Genomic DNA, 26,306 nt, shown 5'->3' on the forward strand with positions numbered 1-26,306 from the left:
GCGGCGGGCGGTGATTGCGCATGCGCGGGGCGGGCGGGAAGGCGGGCTGACAGGGCTCCGCGGCGGGTGGGGGGTGGAGGTGTCCGCCGTCCCGGCCGTCCTCCGCCGGTTCGCGATCGCTCTGGGAGCCGGTCGGAGGTGGGCGTTTTCGGCAAGGGTCTGGAAAAGCCGTTCTCCCGCCCCTGACAAGTGTTACCCCCGGATAAACTCGCCTCGGGCCGGCCTGCGCCCAGAGGGTCGACAATGCCAGTTTTATTCGAATGTTTCTAATTGGTTTTGCAGACTTAATCGCCCTTCTCCCCCTACAATATAAATATATAATGTTATTACTTTTCCCTGACGAAGATGAGGAGGGGGGAACGTGACATTAGAACAGCCAGCTCACATGAGCATTCTCTTGGAACCTAAAGTGGGAGGGTAAGTAGAAGAGCAAACCCAAAATGGTTATGCAATTATCTGGACGAAAGTAAGAAATGCAGGGCCTTGCCAAAACCATAATCTGAACTACTTCCAGGAGATACCCAGTGTGGAGTTCCATGTCCATTTTGTTACCCTGCTGTGCTGCCTTTATTATTGCTCTCAAATCTGGGAATTTGGGAGGCGCACGGTTGCTCTTGTGTTACACAAATGCTAGAATAATTATTTTTAAATTTATGAGTCTATTAAACCATATATTTTTCAGTAGTAAGGTCTTGTCTGGCATGCCTAAGCTATGGAACCTGTATTATGTGCAGAATGCACTATGTTTGGATAGACTTAAGTGGAACGTAAAATGTTGACTTTACCTATTTAGCTGTAAACTGCTGTTTTAAGGAGTTTTATGATTGTTGTATTAAGAGTAAGTGAGCTGTCCTGTCAGCCTGGGAGACTACGCTGGTCAGTGGAGAGCCTCCATATGCAAATGGTGCTTTGCACCAGCTGGTTGTAATGTGATGTTCCCCAACTTGTGCAGTTCCTAATTTGCGTGTAATGTGCTTGGTGTGGAGAGCTCACAGGGGCCAAAGCTCTTTGCTGGAATAATCCAGAGGTATACCATTTCTTTTTATTCTCAAAATTCAATTTTCTAGATTTTGGCTGTTAGCAGCCTAGCTCTTCCAAAATGTACTGTGGTTCATATTTAAAGATAATTTTCACTACTCTCTGTGAACAACCAAATGTTACGTCTAAGTCTGTAGATTCTCAACGTTAGGTATATATAAGTGAGGCTTTTGTTTCATGAAGGTATTCTGGAGAATATTAGTTGCGATATGTGCTTCAGACAGATTATGGTACCTCCATAGATTACTATTTTGAAGGCATGTGTTATTTCTGAAGTTGCACAGCTTGGGTAATGCCATTATAACTACAAGTTGTGATGCTATAGTCATTATTTAATAATCAGAATTAGTTATTTATCTGGTTCACTGTTTCTTTTAAATGTTGGGGGGTTTGAAATTTGGTAAGTAAATACCACATTGTCATCCAGCCCCAAGGAAGATTTTTACGTGGTGGAATATATTCTGTAAGCCATTTTTGTAAGAGAAAATGCCTGTGGTATTGAAAAAATGTCATGTAATGTGCCTTGCCTTGGAAACTACAGCTCCTGATTTCTAATTTTAGCTTTGTTACTGTCTCTCTGGATTTTCTTAGGGAAGAATCATCAGGTTTAAGACATAGCTCATTTAGAAAGTGGCTGTTAGGGCCCTGATTTTGCCCTGAAGTTAGCAAAGGAGTCACCATGGCTGGCAAACTCCAGAAAACTAAGCCATCGTTTCCATATAGTCAGATCCATTTATTTTATGTGAAACTGAGTACACCACCCCTGTAAAAATCAAGGACAACCAGTAACTAGGAACTAGTAGCTAGTGGTCGCTTTCAAAGAGTACAGGCTTTACCCATACTGTTGGAGCATCACAAACAGGTGATATCTTCTGTGGACCTTAAGCTCGATATATACAATGTTAAGTAATTACATATTGTTAAAAACAGTAAACAGTTGACCTGAATATCCCCTTCCAGGACTTGTTGGCTTCCTCATGACAAGCATAGCTAATTCTCTGTGTTATAGAAGCTAAGGTCTACAATGCTTAACTTTGTACAGCTGTTAGTATCCATGCATTATTGCTAACAGCAACACTATATATCTCTGTGTAGACAGGGCACTGTACCTACTCGAGGTGGATTCTAATCCTTGCTCCGCTGCTGACAAATTTAGGCCAATATTTTCAGCTTTCTATGTCCGTTTCCCATTTTGTCTGCCTTCAGAGCAGATCGGGCTCACAGTATATTCTTAGAGCACCTGATGTCAGCTTGGTCATCTCCAGTGTTGCTGCCAGGGCATTTCAGCAAGTTGCAGCGAGTGCCTCTTTTTCATGGGAAATGCGTTTGCTCTCATCCTAAAATTACTTGACAAGTCCCAACACGGGGGGGTTCTCTCCTTTCTCTTCCTTCTCTCACCTGTACTCTGGACAAGTGCCTCGGCGTTTCCATCTCCTCTCTGCCATCCTAAAGCTTTAACAGTCCTGTTCCTGCTAATAGCTCATCAGACCAGTTCAGTTTATTCTAAGCATATTAATATACACATACTAATATATATAATCACATATTGATAATTTTTGAGACTAAAATACTGTTGCTGTAGGAACTTTGTTGGTTGGAACTTTCGGATCGAAGCTGAATAAAGATTGTGGAGAATAATCCTTCATCAGCCAGGCAGTGAACTGAATGATCTCTAGAAGCTCTTTTTCATCTCTTCACCCTGTTGTATGGTCCCAAGAAACACAGCTTCACTCAAAACCCACTGGTCAGTCAGTCAACACTCTACTGTCCAAAGAAAAAAGGTAACATTACAGCTCTCAGACTGGTAGAATTAACACAATATACATTCAGTTGCACAAATCTGCCTTAATATGGTCAGATCCTGAGCAATTCACAGCAATTCTACTGCTATTTCTTCCATTTTGGTTTTTGATTACTCTTAATTTCCAATGCTGAGCAATGTTGCTAAACAAAAAGAGATAATTATTATTGCCAGTCCCTGCAATGCCTGAGTGGCGAAGTTTTATAATAAAGGAATATTTCCAGGTGAGCCAAATAAGAAATAATGGTACAGCCAAAGCAAAATGCTCGTGAAAATGTCTCCTGAGGCTATCGGACAGTACCTTCAAACCCAACATATCGTCTGTGCTATAATAAACTGTTTCTTTTTTCGCTCTACTCATATGGTCACAGGAGCAAACATGCCCAGTCTACGCTCTAAGAAGGATTGCATACCCAGGCAACATCTGCAAAAATGAAATGCTGGACGTGGTTCCAGTTAAAACTGATATTAACAAACGTTCGCCATGGCCAACTACTTAATTTAGATCTCTTCATTGTCTGTCATTAAATTAACGCTGCTTATGGAGATGCTGCACCAATAACGCATAACAAGAATTGCAAGTAAGGTAATTCTGCATTCTCCTGCTTTGTTTGTTTAGGACACTTAATAGGTTAAATTCCCGTGATAGAACTTGGTAGATGGAGAGTCACTATTTCAAAATGGTTGACAGAGAGACAAACCTTATTTTCCCGTGATCACTGTAATATTACAGTGCTCTTATATAGTAGACAAGTAGTAGTATTTTCCTTTTGCTGGCAGAAAAAGAGGAACTAAGTACCTTGTAGAAGTTGTGACTTGTCATTTGTGGTGCCTGTTAGGCTGGCAAATGGAGCTGGATGTTGTAGACGCGTGGTCTGTGCGGTCAACGTACTTGCTCTTGGGCCCCATGATTGTTCTGAGAGAAAGTTCAAAAGGAAACAAACGGACAGGTATATAAACAGCATACATTTTTAATGAGTATTTTTATTCCACTCCAGCAGCTACCAACCAGCACTGAAAAAAGTACCTGCATAATGCAGCAGTTGTTGCCACCTCCTGTTTTTGGCAATTTTTCCTACTTCTTTCTACTTGTTTTATTTTATCTAAAAGTTTAATAATTCTTTTAGGCTTCAGATTTTTTTAATTTGTTTTGTATTTCCTTTCTGTTACTGTTGTTCATGTTCCATTCTTGTTGTATTTATTTTTTTTCCCTATTACACTAATACATATTGAAATCAACTTGAGACAGGCTACATATGAAATACTCAGGTCATTAATATAAAAGATAATAGCACTTGAAGGCCTCAAAAGTGTTACTCCTAAGCATGGAAATTGGATTTGGGGGATGTTGAGAATAATGAGGAGGACTAATTGATATAGAAAGATAAATTTTTTAATCGGCTTACAAGTCCATGGTCAAAACAGCATTAAAATATCTGCAGACAGTGGAGCAAAGGTCATTGTAACACAGGATTATCCAAAAGTACAATAAAAGAATACTGTTAGAACCTATAGTAAATATATAGAATTGTAATAAATAAGCAAGTTACCATCTGTATCCCTGTTTTATTAAACCGGCAAACCTATGCTACCACTGTCCAGTTTGCTAAAATCAGCAAATCATAAAACAGTTCAAAGTACAATGTGTGAGATATTTTTGTTCAGGATGCTATCTAGATCAGAACTAGGATTCATTTTAGACATATCAGGTAAATAAAGCCTCATGCTAAGCTCCAGAGTAAATTATTCCAATTATTCATCTGGTATAGGTCTGCAGGCCCACAGATAAAATTAGCAGCTCGTAATTAACACTGAAGTGAGTCAAGATGGACAGATATTGATGCTAGGAAAACAGGATTTTATTCTTGATTCCTACAAAATATTATGAACCCAGAACAATATAATGTAACATGGAAAGCTGTGTTTTGAGAATATTTTCCTCAGATGAGAGATGGAAAGGGCAAGAGGGAAGCTGCCTGGATAAGAAATGGCTGGCAAGAGCAGATTAATTCTCATCTGCCTTGTGTGCAGGAAAGACTCAGAGCTTAACTTGCAGTTTTACTGTAAAAGTTAAGAACTCTGTTGTTTAAGGAGAGTGACTGAATTGAAGAATGAGAGGGAATTTATTCATGAATGAATAATTTCAGATTGTACATTTTTTGTAAAGTAACTCAACAACAGAAACTTTCCAAAACTGACGAGGGGGGAAAGAAGCAGCTTGTGCTATCGTATTTGCAGAGAAAAATACATGAAGAAATTGTCCATTTAGAAGCCAAGCAAGAATACAAGTAGTAGCAGGCATCACATAACCTTACTGATCATTGGTCAAAAAGAGCAGATGAATTCCTATATTACACGGCAGATACTTTTGAACAAATGAATAGTGACAAGAGCTCAAATTACACCAAAATGCATAAAACATTACTTTAATTAAAACTCAGCATTTGTTTAATCTGGTGGAAGTCATAACACAAGTCTAACACCCACTCATATTTGCTAAGATACTCTGGGCACCTCTTTCTGACTGATCTGACCAACATGCAGCTACTAAAGAGTTGTCACGTAGGAAAGGGCACCAAGAGGTGATCTTGTCCGTCATGGCAGACTCCTGACGGCAGGTGCGCACCCTCATCCAGGGAGGTGTAGAGCAGTAACTCTTTTGCACTTTGTTCTTACAAGTCTTGTTGCAGTGCAAGCCGAAGCATACTCGGAACCCTGCCTGCGACACAAATTGTGCAATGAATCAGGACGTTAGCGTTACCTGTACTGACGCTGCAGCTAAGTGAGAGAAAGCCGAGCAGGCGTGAAGCCGCCTTTTCTCATTTCAGGCTGTCTCAGAGACAAATGTTGCATTAGAGCCGGTCGCTTTAATTTACGATGGCTGAAATAATCCCTTCAAGGCTATTCCAATCCATACCAAACCCTCTTCCTGCCTTGGAATCCCCTCTGAGCATTTAACACACAGCCAGCAACACACAGGAGGTATGCCTGTTAAAAAGTATTTATGTGTAGTTCAGTGCATGCTGTATCCCAGTAAGTTTGACTTAACGTGTGTTATTTGTGTCCCAGCGTTGTATGCACGCAACATCCTGCACTCTCAGGATGTATATGGTCTGTATGGCTTCAGGATTCCTGGAGATCATCACAGGCGTCTTCTCAGGAATGAAATTATTATTTGGGTTTCATTTTGCTTTGCAAAACCCTGTTTTTCCCCTTATGGTCCTGAAGAGAGAAATAAATGGCTTTTAGGGACTAATGCTTCTGCAGCTGATTGAGGTCCCAAATAGCTCTGGAGGTACTAATGGGCTACAAATGCCCCCAGTTTGTCCTTAGAGAGTTATGCCACCCAGAAGAGCAATGCACTCTAGCTCAGTAAAGACTTGACAGATGATAAGGACAGTGTTTTGAACAGCAATGCGGGAAATACGGCGAGGCCTGTGACACCAGAGTAATGAAGCCTAGTGCTTAAGCTCACAGAAGAAATGAGGTCCTTCCCAGTAGTGTTGTTACCCATGGAGTATTACTGCTCCCTGTTATTTCAGTAACAACTAACTTCTCTTATTAAAGATCATGAAATCCTTCTCTAACTGCATAGGTCCCAAGAGGAAAATCATTTACATACCTACCAGTGGAAGAGTAGAACTGGCGTGTGCATTTGGCTGACTGAAGACACACTGCTGCAGTGAAAATACCTTCTGCTGTCAGCTAGGTAAAAGCTATGGGTGTGACTCTGGACTTCTGTACCCTAAAAAACATCCGTTGGGCTATGAACATGAATCTACAACACTAAAATTAAACTGATTTGCGCTGTCAGAAAGTATGCCTGTTAGCACCCGTGCAAGTTGCTGAAAGGCAGACTGGAGACACTTCTGTAAGAAATTTACAAGTTTACTTGGAAAAATTGTTATTAAGCATCTCACAAGTGCAGGTACATGGCCTGGTGATGATCTTTTTGTTACCAGTTCAAAGCCACTTTTTAAAATGTAAGCTACATCAGTGCAGAAACAAAGTAACCTAAAACATAGAACTTGTTAATGTGCAACAGAGAAAACAATTTTAAAAGCTGCAACCAGACTGAATGAGAATTGTTTGCTCTCTGGTGAGCCCCTTGTCTGTCTTTCACGACACCTCTTCTCGCGTGTGTTGCACTGGCTCAAGCAGAGGGTCACGCATATTGGCCTCTTTCCATGCCAAGGCTGAATGCGTCCACACCATGGGATTTCCAAACCCCGTACGGTTGTGTACAGCAAGCAACAGGAGGGGTTTGCACTTGCACAGCCCTTGCACGAGCAGCCCTGCGTGTGGTACTCAGCCAGATCCCCTGTGGATAGACTCAATGACAGTTCTCCTTCAGGCCTTTCCTCCCTGAAGTTAAGGCTTTTTAACATTTTGCCACTCTCCAGCGTCCCTAATACAACAGCTGTGACTTCCAAGGAGCGGACCAAAGAAGGGGCCAGGCTCGCTTGTGTTCCTGAAGCAGCCTCTCCTGCTGCTGTTGCCAGAGGCGGACTAGGCAGCTCCACGGGCCCTTGGTCTCACCAACCAGGCTGTCTCTTAGGCTTTTACTTTCTGTTCCCAATACCCTTTCGTAGCTGCTGAATCTACCTCCTGTATCCCTCACTCTCTATTGCTTCTCACATACATTGTCTGTTGTTCTCTCTTGTTTTCTGAACAGCTGGACTGTTCACTTGTTCAGCCTCCCAAACAGCATAGCAGCCTATTCATATTTGGAAATGCCTGTCACAGAAATGGAAAAACCAGTATTTATCCAGTTTGATGTAAAGCACTGAAGAAAAGCCCCATACTTTATTGCCTTTGTTAGCATAAGATTGTGGCCTCCAACTTAACTATTTTAGTATACATCTTTCTCCCATTGGTGAGAAATCTAGCCAGTGAATAGCCTCACCATGATAACAATGCTACAGTCCTTTCAAAAATTACATTTCTTTTATCATACACCAAGTATTACAAAGAGAGAATAAGGTTGATTCTTAACATATCTTTTATTGTCTTGAGGCCTGTTTTCCAAACTTACTACCAAAATTATAAATGTACTGAATGCTTCAGAATGCAAGACAAAAATGTCATTTCAGCCAGCGATGGGGTTTTCATCAGGATATACAAACAAGATTTCTAGAAGCCCAGTGGAAGAACATCGCATCAATTAATGGAGAGTTCAGAAGTCAGTCTGCTGGGTTTGTTTTTTCATAAGTTTGGACTGACAAAATTCTTGTTGCCTGAAAAATGTACATGAGTGTCACCTGACAAGACTGGAAAAAATCAGAAGCCATCCTGATAAAAAGATGAAGTGAGCAGCGAGCAATTAACCATCAATTGACGAACTATTAGTGAGAAGATATTTCTTTACACTGCAGAAAGGACCTGCCATTTAAAATGGACAGGTTGGCACGTGCTAAAATATCGTCTGTACATTAGACTTCACAAAATTCTCTGTTAACTAACATAAGTTAATATATGACACTCATGCTTTTCTTTATCCTTATTTGGACAAGACCAAAGACTTTTTTTTCATTCCTTTGAATTACTATACTCCAGAAATTTGCCAAACCTTCAAAATTCAAACCAGCTGTTAAATTACTGAGATATTATCAAATCCAGCTTGTAATTTTTTCCCCCCAGAAAAATTGTGCATTTATTCAGACAGAGGTTAACTCGCAGCATGGCTACATAAAATCATTGGGTGTATCAAGTGAGATGACCCTTTGAATGACACTGGAACACCTTCCTGACCCTGAAACTGCTGATGATTGCCACCAAAGAAATGAGTGCAAAAAAAGCATTTGTAGGGGTCTGGTCCCCCAAACCACTGTCAGTAAGGTTTTAAAATAAGTTACCTTACAGTACTTCCCACACACACACCCCCTAATATTCACCTTGTAATTTCTTACTTGTCTTCAGTTCTCAAATGCACTGGCCCAGTTGACCAAATTTACCCTGGCGTGAAAGGCTGTAACGCCACTTTGTTCACTGAAGTTATATTTACTTGTAACACAGTTACACTGCGCTGGAATATTTCATGCAAGGAAGGTGTAGAGCACAGAGCTGACACGGATTTATGGGGGTTAGCTGATATATAGCTGAAATACAGCTTATAAGCGTTTAGCTTACATGTAGCTCTGTACCAAAATGGGCCACATCTGGCACATATTGTCCACAGGTAATGCAGAGTTAACTGGATATGACTCAAACTAAATCTTGTTTAAGAGGCCGATCTATTTTCCTAGGAATTTTCACAAAAACAGCTGATTTCAAGAATCAAAGCCAAAATAAGATGTAAATTTACACTGGGGATCCCTGATGTGCGAAGGATACATACTGTATGTGATTTGTAATTTAGAGGCCAGAGAGGCGGTGATTCTGGATGTAACTCAAACGAGACCCACCAGCAGAGGTGAGCTGAAGCGCTGTTTTCCCAGCCATTTCTTCTGCCGGCCATCCAGAAGGCTTACACAAACCTGTGTCATTGCCTGTTTAATCCCCTTTACCCCAACACTTTCTAACTTTTCCTCTCCCCTTACCTGCTCACAGTCAAACAACATGGCCTTATGGATGGGTGTATTTTGTTTATGTAAAAAACATTTTCATGTATGTTTTCAATAGCACTTATGAATGTTGTCTGTCTGTCTTCCCTTTTTTAGGAAAATGTTTAGATGCAGAGCGGCTAAAAGCAGTGGTTAGCACCCTGGGAGATGGCAGCTTTTCATACACATCCGCAAGCTGAGAAACAGCTGCTCTGTCCCGTTTTATCAACTGGTGGGTCACTGGGAGCTAGTGGTGAGGGTGGTGTCACCCATCTTCTCCTCACATCTGCTTCCATCTCTATTACCTTTAGCAGGTTACTTGCTTCTTGCTGTTATTGTCATCTAACTGTATCATCATGAGGATGATAATGTAATAGGTGTTTTGAAGATTAACTCAATAGTACTTAAGACCCCTTCACACACTCGAGTGAAAACATGGGTGTATAGAAAATCAAAGTATAATTATTATGAAAATGTACATTACTGTTTAGAGTAAAAGGGAATCGAAGGCAGGATGATGAGATAATCAGACCACTGGAACTGAAGGATTTTGAGACATAATATTAAATAAGTAAAAAGCAGAACGCTTCGCTGAGCTTAGGGGAGGGTTTTCCTAGCAAGCAATGTTCATCTCCTTCATGATTTTTTTTTTCATATTGGTATCTGAAACAAGATGTAAGATGTTGCAATGTGATTGGAAATAGGAAGTTGTAAAATAATATTTTAAGGGCACAATCTGTAACCATCTTCACAGTCCCAGTGAATGCAAAATCAACAATTTATTATTATTATTGGTTATATCATTGGATGAAGGCCTACTGGAGACAATTGTGAGACTTTTTAAGACTTATGTAATCAAAAATTACCTAAAGATTTACCATATTTGTATTTATGAGAGATGAGAGGTCTGAACTAACCCACATTGCCCTCAAGTCCCCTGGCTGCTCCAAAGAAGCCAATGCTACTTCAGTAACTTATATTCTTTTTCAGACAACATTTAGTACTTCGTGAAATGGAGTATCTACAACTTGATCCAGAAGAGGCAAAAGGGATGACATTTATAAAGCTCAGGTTGCCGCAAATCAGATTTAACTATAACTGTACTGTGCATGATGTAACATGTCAGACATAAATGAGATAGAACACTAGGAGAGTGGGAGTTATATTACCCTACATTTCATTTACTGAACTTTCTCCAATTTATCTGCTTGTTTGGATTACACAGTATCAACGAATGCGCTGGTGGCAGCCCTCTAGTTCGGATTTCTATTTAGATCTTACTCTCCTCATTGGATGCCCCTCTGCATTGGTTTCAGTGAGGCAGTAATTAGGCCCTTAAAGCAGAATTAAGATATCTTTAATAATTTAATTTAGATATAAAATTTACTCAGTATTCTTTCAAAAGACAATACTTTTTTATCATTCTTTGGAACTGGGAAAGAGGATACATTTCTAAATGTTCCTTTTTTACATTTTCTCCTGGGGTTTTTTTTATGTATTTTGGGGCTAAACAGCCACCATCCCTACAAATTTCAGATTTCACACACACGTGTTTAGCCATAAGGCAATTCTGAACTTTCAGAATTAAACATACAGCTGTTCCCTGTAGGATAGAAGATTTCTTTTGCATTCCAGATAATTTCTGTCTTGATAGCCAGGGGGACTACTTACCTCTACGTGATGCTTAACTAGACTCAGGCTTTGTCGCTAAGTTGGAGAGGTACGGGCGTGAAGTATGGACCATTAGATGGATCGGCAACTGCCTGGATGGCTGAGTCTGAAGAGTTACAGTCAGTGGCTCAGCATCCAAGTGGGAACCGGTAACAAGTGGGGTCCCTCAAGGGTCCATACTGGGACCAATACTATTGAGTATCTTCATCAGTGACATGGTCAGTGGGATTGAGTGCACCCTCAGCAAGTTTGCAGGTGACACCAAGTTGAGGGGTGCGCTGATATGCCGGAAGGATGGGATGTCATTCAGGGAGACCTAGACAACCTGGAGAGGTGGTCCTGTAAGAACCTTATGAGGTTCAACAAGGCCATGTGCAATGTCCTGCACATCAGTCGGGGCATCCCCCAGTACAAACAGATGCTGGGGGATGAAGGGATTGAGAGCAGCCCTGCAGAGAAGGACTTGGGGGTACTGGTGGATGAAAAGCTGGACAGGAGCCAACAATGTGTGCTCGCAGCCCAGAAGGCCAATGGTATCCTGGGCTGCATCCCCAGCAGCGTGGGCAGCAGGGCGAGCGAGGGGATTCTGCCCCTCTGCTCTGCTCTGGTGCGACCCCCCTGCAGTGCTGCATCCAGCTCCAGTGGTGTCCTCAGCACAGGAGGGACATGGACCTGTTGGAGTGGGTCCAGAGGAGGGACACAAAGATGATCTGAGGGATGGAGCACCTCTCCTCGAGGACAGACTGAGAGTTGGGGTTGTTCAGCCTGGAGAAGGGAAGGCTGTGGGGAGGCCTTATTGCTGCCTTCCAGTACTTAAAGAGAGCTTAGAAGACAGATGGGGACAGACTTTTTAGCAGCGCCTGTAGTGATAGGACAAGGGCTAATGGATTTAAAGTAAAAGATGGTAGGCTCAGACTAGCTATTAGGAAGAAATTTTTTACAGTGAGGACGGTGAAACACTGGCCCAGGTTGCCCAGAGAGGTGGTCGATGCCCCATCCCTAGAAACATTCAAGGCCAGGCTGGATGGGGCTGTGAGCAACCTGATCTAGTTGAAGATGTCCCTGCTCACTGCAGGCAGGCTGGACTAGATGATCTCTAAAGGTCTCTTCCAACCCAAACCATTCTGTGATTCGACGGTTCTACAATTTTAAAGGAAAAAATCAAAATGAAGAAATATTAAACAACCTTAATCCTGAGCACACTTGCCAGTGCAACCCTTGCTGCAGCTCTCAGTATTGTAGCTGGTGCTATCAGAAATATCAAGAGTGGCATTAGAAATCAATATTTGTTCATCACCATCTCTTGTCTAACATTAAGTCAAACACCAGCTACGAATATGCACAGTAGATTTCGCTATGTAATGTATGAGATCTACTCTAACTGTGCTTATCATGAGCACCTAACTGTAGGTGATGTGGTGTGCCTGCTCAAGGTAGGGGGGTTCAATGCATCAGCTGTGGATGGTGGGGACGGCATGGCAAAGGATCAGAAAGGAAACGTGTGAGAGTCTAGGGGGTTGAATGGCATTGCTGCCTGTTTCTTTCCTCTAACTGTTTGGGTTGTTTTTTCAGCATGGAAACTTTACTCCAAAATTACCTTTTTAGTGTGTGGGAATCAGACAGCAATTTTGAGAATGTCTTGAGGGAGCAAGGTGATTTGAGTGATGAGACTCATAAGCCCTGTAATTACAGTAATTATGAGACCATACCTCTACAGGTAGGAACTCATAAGTAAAAACATTAGCATGACCATTTAAGAAGCTCAATAATTCATTCCAGGGCATGTGGTTACAGTGCAATGCTTAACATAAACTTCATGACTCTATGGGCACTTGGTCTTACCTCTGAAGCATGTATCCATCTTGTAAGCACAGATCCCTTTGTGCTGCACTGTTTGTATGTCGTCTTTTTAAGACAAGACTATAGCATTGATAGCAGCTGCCTACAGGTGGTCGAGTCATACTATGTGTTTTAGACAACATTTGCCCTGCAGCTTTATAATGAAATAGCCTGAAACAGTGGCATGTTCTGACTCAGACAGATTTTACTCAGAGAACTGCACGTTGGAAAAAGCCCATACTCCACAAACAGAGCTTTTCTGTCCTACGTGTCCTACATGTGCTTTACTCTAGCCCTGACCTGCTGCCTAATGGGATGGGTGAGTAAGGGAAGTTCGGTAGTATGACAGAATGCCTCCTTCCCAGTCATTCCATGCTCTTTTTTTTATTTATTTACTCAGCACTTCAGTGCCAGGTATGTCTTCTGCCGCAGTGAACTAATAACGTCACAAACCTTTTGGACAGTACTGGGAGAAGCTTGTTAGAAAGAAGAAAGTCTCTCACCAAGTAGACATGCTGAGACAGAGGATATAAAGAACACAGGGCCATTAGAAGGAATATCATTAATATTCTTCAAACTTTATATCCATGAGCTATAACACTAAATGCCAGTCATAAAGTGATGGTATCATATGGAAACTGCAGATAATCCTTTTGATCACAGCTGTATATTATATTTCTGGAAAGTATGTGCAGGACAAGTTTGTACAAATCTGAGCTTGTTTAGTTTTTTATTTAGATGCATTTTGCTGAGTTTTACTCTCATTGGGGAACACCTGCATTGTTGATCATTTACATTTATGATGCTAACAAACATATTTTACCATCCAGTGATTTTTCTGTTTTAGTGTTACAATTTTGTTCGGAATCTGAGTGTTCTGATCATACAAAGTAACCACTCCGTACTAAAATCACTTTTAATATCAGTCAGTTTCAGCTACAGATTAAATTTCATATTTACTTAAAATGCCGTCAATGAGAAGTCAGATATAACATTTGCAATCCAATTAAAACATGGTTTTTAAAAATACAGTGGGCGTAGGCTGGTACGAGAGAAGTTCTGGCTTAGATAACGGGAAAAACTTTGCATCACGAGGACAGTCAGGTTGTCTGGAGAGGTTCTCCAGTCTCTGGTCTCCAGCCTTGGAGATTTTCAAGACCCAACTGAGAAAAGCCCTGAGCAACCTGGTCTGATCTCATAACTCGCCCTGCTTTGGGCAGAAGGTAGGACTAGAGACCTCCTGAGGTCCCTTCCAGCATGAATTATCCTACAAGCCTACAAGTTGTTCTGGTTACCTGAAATGGTTGTGGACAGTGTGTATGTCAGCACTCAGAGCAGTGGGTACGTACTATACGCCTGAACAACTACCAGTATATTCGGACATCTTAAGACTTTTTACACAGAGCTCAGTGCTACTGTACAGTTGTTTATTAAGCAATTAAAACATAATTTGTCGTAAAAGCCACAGTTTTCAAGCAAATACAAAATCACTGCATCTGTCTTTCCAAAAACTGCCATATGAAGCAAAACCAGCCTCATAACCTTTGCATTATCTCTGGCTTTGTATTTGTGCTGATCTTGCATTAAAAGGTTGCAATAGATGGTTTCCAGATAAGGTAAGAATTTGCTTTTTGGAAAGAAACATGTTTTTAAGCAATTTCTCCCCTCTAGCCTTTTTAGCTTCTCCCCCCTAAAAAGAAACCTTCCCTCAAAATTTTGCATCCTTTCACACTTCCAGGTATGTTTTTAAAGGGGATTTTGGTAAAATATATAAAGTGAGATCCTGAATTACACTGTTTTGGAAACAAGCCGAAAATTCTTTTTGGTTTTATTTTGGCTGAACTTTTCTCTGGAATCTTTGGTGCAATTTTGGCTGTATGGGCCTCATTAAGGAGAAGTGCTCTTTAGTATTTTAGGAATACTGCTGAGGGATTAAAACAAATACACAGGCTTATTTCTCAGTGTACTTTTATGTTCATTATTTCTTTTGTTTTATAAAATGGGGATTTATCCAGGACTTCAAGTGACCCTTCCACTAGTAAAGTGGCCCTCTGAAGAGCAATATTTGTATTAGCAAAACTGTCAGCATTTATACATATTGCACATGAAATTGTATGTTAAAAGAATATTATTACATTTGCAAAGTCAAGTACTAAAAAGGCACAAAATACAAAATTAAGCTTTAATTTGTCCACCTCACACATCAGCCTTCCTGTATAGTAATTAACAACTGAATCATATAGTACTTGCCCACCTTTTCAGGGCACAGAATAGATTATGTTCTTTTAATGAGCAGCTATACATTTTTTATGCTTTTCCTCATTCTCTAATATGTTGTTGCAGGTCTTATTTACTGTACTGAATTTAAACCCTGTTTGGAAGACTGAATTATTAATTGCTTTTTGGGGCATCTCATAAAGAAAGCATTTCACATCATCAGAGGAATCTTCACAGTTGCTCCGTGAGATGGGGCAGTACTCCCTGTGACCGTTCACCGCTTTATAGGAGAGAACTGCGGTGCACAGGAGAAAACCAGAGATATCTGTTAATTTGCTATGCCTAGGACTTCATCTTTTTTTCAGAGAATTTACATATGCCAAGGACATCCCCTCTGATTTTGTTTGCAACCATGAGCACTGATAACTTCTACAAATTAGGTCGCAGAGCCTCCAGTCAGGAAGCTAGAAAAAGAGGAGGGCACAGACAATGATAAATTTAGTTAAATGGCTTGCTTCATGTCACATATGAATCCCATGATGGGGACAGAGTCCTGTCATGGGATTTACCGGAGTAGCATTCGACAGTTTTGATCATTAAAGCATCCTTTCTGTGTCAGCAATATCCTGACATGTTGCAGTCACAAGAAGTTACTATCTTTACCATACCACTTACAAAAAACTTTTAGTAACAAGAATATTGATGAAATAAGCTCAGGATTACCAGAACACATGAACTGAGCATATTAGGCCTGGATTAGGGGGAAATACAGAAGGGACAGGACACATCAGAACACAAAGCTCAGAGAACAGAGGCTCAAAGAGGCGTATACAGGCAAAGACCAGGATGGGAGATGAGGGGCACACAGCAGGCAGTTCTCACAGATAAAGGGGTTTGTAGTCATAGGAAGGGGTTAGCCTGAAACCTTCTCCACAGAAACAAAGATGAAGATGTGGGGTAAATTAGAGCAAGAACCATCCTGTGACTGAATTGCAGCATCTTCTTTGCAGTTCAAGCACCAGAGCTTTGCAATGAGAGCAAGAGAAGAGTGGTGGTATGACCTGAGCAGGTGGGTAACCTGAACCCCACAGCTGGAGGGAGCAACGCCGTTGTCACTTTGGGAGCTGTTCTGTCAACCCCAACCCCTCTGAATTGCTCACCGATTATCTCCTCACGATTCCCAATACCCACAAATACATGAAGACTCTAGCAGCAGGGTCTAAAATCAGGAACTGCTTTTCTGGTGCTGTCATCACTCTTGCACAAACCCACCAGAAAAATCAGGGCCAGCTGGGTGTGGGGGCTGCTGGGTCACTCAGGAATCCCCCTCATTGCTGTCCTCCTCGATGTACAAGAAACAACTTCCTAACATACCAAGAGGACTTTTCCTTCTAGGAAAAGAAGCAGAATTTCTAACTATTTCCTTTTCAGAAAAATCTTAAAGGAACTGATTTAGTCTTTTTCTCTCTCTCTTCTTCAGGCAAAAACAGGTTGCCCAAACATTTTCCAAACACACCCTGATTTAAAAAACAGCAGCACTAGCTCTGCTTTGGTTTCACTACTTCTCCTCAACTCCCTGAAATGAGTTTGTGGTTATTGCACCCTGCTCAGCTAATTTTTTTAGAGGTAATACAACTCAGGCCACACAATTGAGTAATCTGCTGCTTTAACACTGGCTCCACTCTTCCATGCTTATTCCCTCCCAGTTTACATGTACGTTTTTAGAATACTTGCATAGATCTGTGCAAGTCTGATGATGTTACCGCCATTTATTCTCCCCAACCAAAAAATGCTAGTGTCTAGGCTTAACAGCGTAAGAATAACAGTAACCATTTTACCCCCAAAAAAAGAAAACGTGAAGGACACACAGAACAGCCCACACAAATTACAGTGGTAACAAAGAACAGTTAAAAATACAAGCATGCTAGTCTGCCATAGCTGTATAATCATATAGTCAACACATTTACGAGTGCCAAGCAGATCAATCAGTCTAATTCTGTTCATAAAAAACCTCCTTCACTACAGGAGCTAATCCCCGCAGGAGTGCACCTACAAACTAAGCTGATGGGTGTTAATATACTCTGGAGAGGTACTTCTTTTTACATCACTGCTACATCTTACTACTGGTATACACAACATACAGGATACATCTTTTTGCGACCACGGAACAGTAAATTAAAGTTAAGGCAGGCAATGATGAATGCTTGCAAGGCCATGGAGAACAGGTTAGCTCTCATGGGACTTTTGTAAACAGCATCTCGGGAAACTGTTGGTACATTTTTGTAACAAAAATATAATATTAAATTTGCTCGTTAGCTGAGCTTTCTACCCTTGTATTATCAAACTGAGCTCTTAGATGACAGATTTAATCTTTGTCATCATCAGGCAAAACACTTAATTTTGGGACACATTTAATATGCAATGTGAGAGCATCACAGCACTCCTTCAAAAAATGTACAAGCAAAAAATTGAGAGCGTTTTTCAAGTGGCATGCTGTTTTGCCCTGGCGTATTAGTCTAACTCCAGCTAAAGTTTGTGGGAGCTGCATTAGCATGCACAGGTATATGAAAAGAGTCATTTTGCGCTACTCTAAAACAACCTTTTCCAGACTGCTCCAGGGGAAAGCCACATTCCCTCCTGTGCCCTCCTCCTTAACTGAACTCCTGCTACGCTACCTTGCTGCTGATTAGCACCGGCTGCTACTGCCGCAGGAGACTCACACTCCTGGCAATACAGTCCTCGTTTGTCTTGCATCACACCAATCCCTTCCTTCTGCAAAGGGCAATTCTGCCCCCTGCAAAGTCACTGCAGAGGTCATCCACATCAGACCTTTGACTAACCTGTTCTCCTCCTCCTGGTCAGATACGTGTAAACCATGACCCTGTTATTCAGCATGGAAGAAACTCTCTCAAGACCAATCTGATGGTTCTCAGTCACACCGTACATCTGAGCAGCAGAGGTGCACTATGGCTGGGAAATCACCCAACACTTGTGTCAACGTTTGGCCCCTAACAACTGATCAGAGGAACCAAGTACTCCCAAAGTGCCACCCTAACTCGCCAGTAGTTAAGCCAAGATCCACAATAAGATTTTCTGACATATATGTCACATATTGAAATGTTTTAAGTAGACAGAAAACTTACTTGACAGGAGCTACATCTTGATAGTTCCAGTATTTACCTCCTCTCTGTCTTCTGTCAGATTTATTGTACAAAAAATCAAGATGAATATAACTGTTAACTTCTGGAGCTAAAAGAAATACAAGCAGATAAAGCACATGAAGAACGAACAGTTCAAGCTGGATGTTTGTTAGTTTTATGTATCATCATGAATATAGTACGCCTCTCCCAGACAATAATGACGTTTACCTTACGTATGGACAGTCAGATACAGGATTGTACGGTCACTGTTGGCGTCTTTGCTTGTAGCTCAAACCTGTATCATTAGTGGGTTATAAATACAGATTTCAGTTTTCCTCTGAGTTCATTTGCTGACCAACTAAAATTTCAGAGAGCCACTGAAATGTTAAATCCACACTGCAGGTGTTTATGTTTTCTTATTGTATGTATTAGTGAATCAAGCCACATGCTAAATGGGCATTTTATGCATTATTTAAGTAATTGCCTAACACACAGTAAGCAAAAACATTTGATAAATTCTGCCATAAGAAGGAAGGATTTAGGAATTTGTCCACAGGGGTAACTTAAATACTCTGCTATGATTCATGACTAGAAGATTGGTAGCCTCTGTACCAATAAATGAACTGATGACCAAATCTAAGGTACTTAGATAATAACCATAAGTTAAAAAATTTTTCAGCATTTTTTCTTTCTAGGCTAAGAAATGTCTCTAACGGTTAGACAACACAACACAATTTTCTCCAGGGAAAAAAGCATACATTGAGTTTTTATTATAATTTAATACATTAGGAACTTTTTTTATCCAGACCTCATTAATCTAGTTCTTACCACCTTCATTTTCAAACCTAAGCATTATACAAGTTTTAGCTAAACATAAAATTAGCACACCCTCTACATATCATACCTTCATTAGCACTGCTGCTAAACATGTAAAAACATGACAGACATTATTAAACAGTCGCAGATTCCAACTTCAGGCAAGGTATTCTTGGGTTAAAACTGGCACCACCACTAATATAAAATTACTCTTGCACAAAACATCATAGAGATCATTATCAACTGCAGTGAAGAACAAAAAGCATGAAAACTTCAGAAAAAACATGAAATTCATCTGCGTGGGCCACGGAACAGTTTGTTTTTCCAATTGTTTACTCTTCTCCCCTTTTATTACTTTTGTTTATTTGTATTACCATAATATTTTTAGAAAACTGATCCTGTACCTGTGAGATCTCTGGGAGCTTTGTCTCCGACTTCAGTGGAAGCAGTTGTAGGGTCCTGCAAAGATGCCTTATGTTTATGGGCTTTGATTATTACTGATGCACCCAGATATCATACTGCCCTCTTCATGAGTGGTAAATATTGCATTTGGTGCACTTGCAGTTAGAATAAAATAACTAGTAGTAGTTAAAATAAAGGTAGTTAAAATAAAAGTAATTTTTCTGTAAAATACGGAACAGGTTATAGCTCGGATTACATTTAGAAAAGCCCTTTAGCTAATTTCAGAGGTTTTGGACACTACCTAGTTACCACTGGGTAACAAGCAAGGAAAGTAAACTATCTACTATTTTGAGGACTTTTTAAAAACATCAGTCAATGACTTACAATGCAGTCAATCCTCATGTTTTTCCTCAGCTGCAATTGAGTTAGGATTTTAGGATTTAGCCTTCACTGAATACAGTTTTGCACTCTAAAAAGATTAAACCATTTTCTTCCAGCTACTTTCATTTCATCTGTGTATTAAATCGTTATACCAGCTAACTGTGGATTGTGACTGTAGTGCACAAACTCCTCCTGTTTATCTTAGCTGTATCTACTGCCCCACCGCATTTCTCTTGTGCAGAATACTGCTGCACCAGATTTATCTTCATTCTTGTGCAACACATTCTCTATACCTGCCTTATTATTAAATATGCACAAAAAAACCCTGCAGGACATGGAAATATATATATATATAACTGGCTGTTCGTGAGTTTAAAAGTTACTGCATGAGAATACTAAACACTGAATTGAATATCAAAATATACCAATAATTCCAGAGATTATTTCAATATTCAAACAGTGTTTTAAACAGAAATACTAAATAAACAGAAAATGAAAAGATGTGCCCTCAAATGCTAACTATTGACAAGAACAAGAAAATCACGATTACTGTGGTCTGGTCAAGCTTGTGTGAATCTGCTCTCAGCTGGAGCTGGTGACCAGCTTCTGTTAATGCTGTTATAAACTGAGTTATTTTATAAACAGAGTTCGTTAGAGTGACGTTAGGCTGCCTTGGGAGTACACAAACTAAGAGAACAGAAGACAAACTATCACACTGAGGTTACCTTTTTTCCCCCACACTTTTATTTTTCCTGTTTACTTCAAGTTGGTCTAAATTTACCAAAACTTGTCATGGGATCTGTGTGACTAATGACAAGAAAATCTGAACGTTTGCTAGTCCAGTGTCCCCCGTGCAGGCACAAGTTATGCCGCCTTGCGTATGAAGAGCAAATTTTGCCCTCTTATTTATGTGCCCTGCAAACAAAATGGTGGTGAGCAGGTGGAGTCAAGAGCACAGGTATCCATTTGCCCTCTTCAGAGAAATCTGCATAGCGAGACTCTAATATGCCTCGGCAGATTTAGGCAAATGGATGGGTCATCTTAGCAATTGCTGGCATTATATGCTATCTAAGCACACGTGAAACCACGAAATTGTTTGATCATTCATTTTCAGTTACAAAAATGCTTCCATAGGTACAGATTAGAGAAGGAACCCCTTGAAAGTCTCAGAAGGAAATTTTTCACAATGACAAACATGTGTCTTGAGACCTCATGCAGAAACAGCCTTGATAAACAGCTTGATCGAATAATTTGTGCCTCTCTAAGAAGATTTACAAAGTCAAACACACAAAAGTCAGTATTTATCTGCAATTCTAAAGCATTATATTTTCTATAGATTTCTTAATGGCAGACCCACTGCAGTCCACTGAGGCAACAGGCTTAGGAGAGCCAAGGGCCCAGTCCACGCTGTGGAGGTGCCAACCGCCACGTGCACAAAGACCACCACCGGTTCCAGCAGGAGTCAAAGGGATGGAAAAAACCAGCTTTGCCAGAGGCCTGAACGGCTCACAGGGTCAGGTATTTAAACAGACCAGTTGTCCCATCAGAGTAACATAAAACTGGAGTAACATAAAATCAAATACATCCCGCTCTGCTCCGCGCTGGTGCGGCCTCACCTGAAGTACTGTGGGAAGTTTTGGGCACCACAGGACATTAAGGATATAAAGCTACCAAAAAGTGTCCAGAGGAGGGCACAGAGTTGGTGATGGGTTTAGAGGAGAAACTGTATGAGGAGTGGCTGAAGTCACTTTCTTTGTTCAGCCTGGAGCAGAGGAGGCCGAGGGCAGCCCTCATGGCGCTCTGCAGCTCCCTCCCAAGGGGAGGAAGGGGGCAGGGCTGGTCTCTTCTCTCTGGTGACCAACGCCAGGCCCCGAGGGAATGGCAGGGAGCTGTGCCAGGGGAGGGTTAGGCTGGGCATTAGGAAAAGGTTCTTCCCCCAGAGGGTGGTGGAGCCCTGGAACAGGCTCCCCAGGGAGGCATCACGGCACCAGCCCGGCGATATTCAAGAAGCACTTGGCCAACGCCCTCAGAGACACGGTGTGAATTTGGGGCTGTCCTGTGCAGGGACAGGAGCTGGACTCAGTGATACTTGTGGGTCCCTCCCAGCTCAGGACATTATGTGAGTCTATGATTCTACATCTGCGGGATCACACAGAACTGTCCCTTAGCCATCGTTCCTGTGGATGTGTAATTCTAACAGGAAGGTACATATCAAGATCCCAAAGCCAAATGAATTCCTCAACAGTTCTGTGAGCCCAGGGTTCCATCTGCATGATGCAATTTTAAAACAGGCCTTAAAATAAAACTTCTTGGAAATAAAACTTTTGGAACAAAAATCATATAATTACAACCCATAATTAACACATGACTTTTAAATGGCTTTCAATTTAAAAAGTTCCAAGAAAACATTCGATTAACAATACATCTTCAACACGCCCAGCGCCCAGCCCCACGTACCTTCTGTACTTGGATGTCCTTCTTTGGTGCTGACCAAGGCATCTGATACCAACATTTGAAAATTAATTTATCATTTAACTTAGAAGAAATTGAGTCCAAGTGAGTACAGTGCAGGGAGATTTCACACAGGTTAATACCTTTCACTTAGAAGACTGGGCAACTAATGTTGGAGAAAAATGCAATTCACAAGCTAAAAATGTCAAAAAAATACGAAACCGCGCATATTTCAAATGTGTACAGCCATACGCTTGTTCATTATTTTCCTGAGTCAGTCAGCAATTTTTGAAGCTTTTAAAAACTGGGCACAGTTCCGTTGCTGGTATAGTTTATGATGGTTCGAAATAAGGACTGGTAGAAATGGCTGTGTACCTGGAAACTTGTCCTGAAGCATTGTCACTTATGTCCCACCTGTGTCCCACGGCATATGCTATGCAAATTGTTTAGGAACTCCAACTCCTCTTCCCCAGAACACAATTGTACTAACTAGAAAGACCAAAAAAAATAGAAAAAATAAAATAGGTCAGCATGATCAGTATTTTCCAGGAACTTTGTAAGAGAACGGTAAGATTTTTCCTACAGAGCAGCAAGAGCATCTCTGCTTTTTGTTCAGGCAGCTCCAGACATTCCAAAATGCATCAGCTATCTTTCATTTGTATAGTCATAATTTTTATTTTAAAAACCCCAAAACAGCTATTCACCAGTTCTAATCAGTAAGTTTAGAAGAAATTAAAATTTATCTCTTTGATCTCCCCAAAATAAGGAGGCTTTGCACAGATCGGAGGAGTCAGAGACAAGCATTCCCTCTGTCCTGCACAGGAAGAATATTCTTTGCTAGTTTAAGATAAATATCCCTCAATCAATCTATAACATACGTGTACCAGGTTTTTTTATGGTTAGTATACAATATATAACTACTATTTTATTCAAAAAGTTGATCAGGATGAATCGCCTGTTGGTTGTAGCACAGCAAGTAAAGCTGATCAGCTTGCTGAGTCTGGTGGATCAGTTGCCCTCAGCCAGCCCTCACAATACTCCTCCTCACACCTTCTTCCCCAGCGCACAAACACCCACAGGCATGTTCATTTCAACATTCATCTTCTCCTCCTAGTTCCTTTTCCCATATTAGGGATGCTGGGGAGGACTGAACCACTGCTGCATCCTTATCAGATACCACAAGATCGCTGTGGACAGATGCTCAGTTTAGGCTGAAAGTATGCAGCATGTTTGGGGCACTGCGAGCAGCGTGGTTACCACAGAGTGCTGCGATCCCTCCCGTCCAGGACCATGTCCTTCCAAACCAAGTGGGACTGCTCACTTGGTGAAAGGTAAACATGTCCTTTGAGCACGTCCTTCGCATGGGCTGCACTGATGGTCGGCACTTTGCAGGCCAAAGCTTTCCAGCTTTTAGGCTTTCTCAGTACAGACGAGGGCACTGGTGCAGGTATGTTTGCATGCTATCTGCTCACTGGCAATCCGATGCTATAAAACATAAAGTGAAGGGGGGGGGGAAAGAGCCGTCGCCAGTAGTTTAAAGTGTCATGGCTTTGCCTGCTCTCCTTCCTGCCTTTAGATATGACCCTTAGGTACACCACGCTACAACTTTGCTAAAGACGCCCGTTATTTTTAAGAGGTTAGCGCCTTGCAAAGGCTGTGTATGTGGAATGTGCATTTTGAGCCCTGCAAAGAGTTAATCTTCCTTTCATGAAGCCTTCAGAGGACTCAGAGGGCATGAAGCCAATACAAAACCACCCCCCAGAAACCTCCAAACCCTTACGATTATGCAGAAGCAACTTCAAGCAACCTTGGTCCAATGTGAGCTGAAGGCAACGACTGAAGTCTTCGGCCTGCCTGACAGTAACGGTGTGGGCATACCTGCTCGTACACGTGTGTACCTGCGTGTTCATATATTCAGCATTCCTCAGTTCTGCTCAGTTTCAAGAGGCAAGGGCGGACATTTTCAGCACCTCTCTTTGTTCAAAGGATGGCCACTGCAGGAGCAGATGCCTCTGCGTGAACCCCACCCCTGACTTTGCCGGGCTGCCCCCTCCAAGTCACACAGCAGGAAGCCCAAGGAACGCTCGCACGTTCCCCACATATTAAAAAAGAAATAACACTAAACCCCACCCCCCAAAAAACTAATGGGCAAAACCTGCTTGCCTTCCCCCACCAACCCACCGGACTGCTGTCCTGCCGGCCGGCACACATCTTGCCTCAGGGGACACTGCCCCCATCCCCACCGCCCCACAGCATGCCTCCTCACACAGCTCACCCCCTCACACAGCTCACCCCTTCACACAGGACAACCCACCCCACAGAGCACCCCCTCACACGGGACACCCCACCCCAAAGGACACCCCCTCACACAGGACGCCCCACTCCACAGGGCACCCCACCCCACGAGACACCCCACAGGACACCCCCTCACACAGGACATCCCACCCCACAGGACTCACCCTCACACAGGACACCCCACCCCACGGGACACCCCCTTACACACGACACGAATCCCCTCACACAGGACACCCCACAGGACACCCCACACACACCCCCACACACACACACTGTCGGGGGCCGATGGGGGCGCACCCCTTGCTGAGGGACGTCGCCCACCCCCGGGGGGAGCTGGCGGTAGCCCCGTTCCCGCCGGCGGGAGGAGCGCGCGGGGCGCGCGGCTGTTGACAAACTTGGTGCGGCAGGCAGCCTGTGTCAGCACAACTTCCAGGAGGAGGAGAGGCAGCGCCGCGCGGGGCCGGCGGGAGGCGGCCGCGGGGACGGAACAGCAAATGCTATTCAGCCCGAGCAGTTTCAAGCCGCCCATGCTGGGGAATTACTGTAGTCTAGCTACGGCTCTTAGCGCTGGCTCTGTATGTGTGTGCGTGTGTGTGTGTGTGTGTGCGTGTGCGCGCGCGCGCGTGTGTGCCCGTGTGCGTGTGTGAGGGTGTGTGTGAGGGTGTGCGTGCGACTGTGCCCGCGCGCGCCGGGCGGCAGCTGGGAGTTCCCGCGCCGCCGAGCCCGCCTGAGAAGAGGGGCGGCGGGAACGGGGGCGGGGGGGCACCCAACTTATCCCCCGAAAACTCCCTCCCTGTCCCCCCGGCAGGACTCTCCGAATTTAAAATAAAATAAAAAACCCCCGTGTTCTCGGGCAGACTGACAGCCGGGGTCAAGAAACAGCTGCTGGAGTTAATGTTTCTTCCTCCCACTCCGTCTGATGGCGGTGCCCTGCCAAGGCGAAGTGGGAGCGGGAGCGCGGCTCCCGCCTGCCCTGCCGCGGGGGGCGGGCGGCGGCAGCCGGTGGGCACACGGCCTCCGGGCCGGCGGGCAGCGGCCGCCCGCAGCGGGCCGGGGCCGGGGCCGAGCCGGGGGAGGCAGGGGGGCGATCTCCCCTCCGTGGGTTTATTCTCCCCCCTTTCGCAGGAAGCTGGCAGGCGCAGGGGAGGCACTGCGTCTGCTGGCGAGGGCTGATTCACGCTGCGGATCGCTGCCCGGGCGCCCAGCCCGCCCTCCGCCGCCGGGCCCAGCCGCACAGCTGCGGCCGGACCCCTCTCTCCCGCGTCTGGGCCGGCGGCCGGTGGGCTCCTCTCGGGGCCTGTCCGCCCCGGCAGCCCCGCGGAGGGCGCGGGGACCGCACCCGCGGCGCCTCAGCGTGGGCCCGCCACGGCCCCGGCGTGAGCCCTCCGCCCCGGCCCGCCCGGGGACCGACGCCCGCCTCCGCCCCGCAAGCAGCGGGGGAGGCTCACCTGGTGCTAGTGGGCCCAGGGATGTTGGCAGCAGATCGGCTGCCGTGCTGAAATGCCCTCCTTGAAAGCACAGATTTAGGGTTCCAAAAGTAATTTACCTACTCAGAGGCCTGTTTCAGATTTTAAAAATGTCTGATATCTAACAATTCCCACTGACGCAGCTGCTCAGCGCCTTTTGAGGACCGGGCTCTTCAGCAGGGACATGAGGACCTTCCTTTGAGCACCCACCTTTAAGGCAGTAGGGCAGTATTTCATGCCAGGGAGT

At 43.3% G+C, this 26,306-nt stretch overlaps 2 long non-coding RNA genes across 17 annotated transcripts; one reads left to right on the forward strand and one right to left on the reverse strand.

The window, feature by feature from the left end:
• Window positions 1-26: 26 nt before the first annotated feature.
• Window positions 27-18,257, forward strand: LOC142050402 (uncharacterized). 4 transcript variants are annotated; one of them, XR_012658027.1, is made up of 7 exons: window positions 27-417; window positions 2,621-2,819; window positions 3,211-3,425; window positions 5,668-5,821; window positions 6,435-6,548; window positions 9,499-9,613; window positions 17,971-18,257. It is a non-coding gene; the product is annotated as an uncharacterized LOC142050402 (long non-coding RNA). The 4 variants fall into 4 exon arrangements; XR_012658028.1 differs by lacking the exon at window positions 5,668-5,821; XR_012658029.1 differs by lacking the exons at window positions 3,211-3,425; window positions 5,668-5,821; window positions 6,435-6,548.
• On the reverse strand, window positions 4,217-25,204 carry LOC142050401 (uncharacterized). Of its 13 annotated transcripts, none has more exons than XR_012658017.1 (8): window positions 24,865-25,204; window positions 24,079-24,292; window positions 22,674-22,787; window positions 19,469-19,523; window positions 18,477-18,543; window positions 18,252-18,357; window positions 6,462-6,584; window positions 5,986-6,061 (listed from the first exon to the last, which is right to left on the reverse strand). It is a non-coding gene; the product is annotated as an uncharacterized LOC142050401 (long non-coding RNA). The 13 variants fall into 13 exon arrangements; XR_012658016.1 differs by lacking the exons at window positions 5,986-6,061; window positions 6,462-6,584 and adding exons at window positions 7,824-8,076; window positions 22,305-22,346 and having other exon boundaries at window positions 24,865-25,203; XR_012658020.1 differs by lacking the exons at window positions 5,986-6,061; window positions 6,462-6,584 and adding an exon at window positions 4,217-5,558 and having other exon boundaries at window positions 24,865-25,202.
• Between the last annotated feature and the right edge of the window lie 1,102 nt (window positions 25,205-26,306).

Source organism: Phalacrocorax aristotelis, chromosome Z (assembly GCF_949628215.1).
Source record: "Phalacrocorax aristotelis chromosome Z, bGulAri2.1, whole genome shotgun sequence".
Lineage (NCBI taxonomy): Eukaryota > Metazoa > Chordata > Aves > Suliformes > Phalacrocoracidae > Phalacrocorax > Phalacrocorax aristotelis.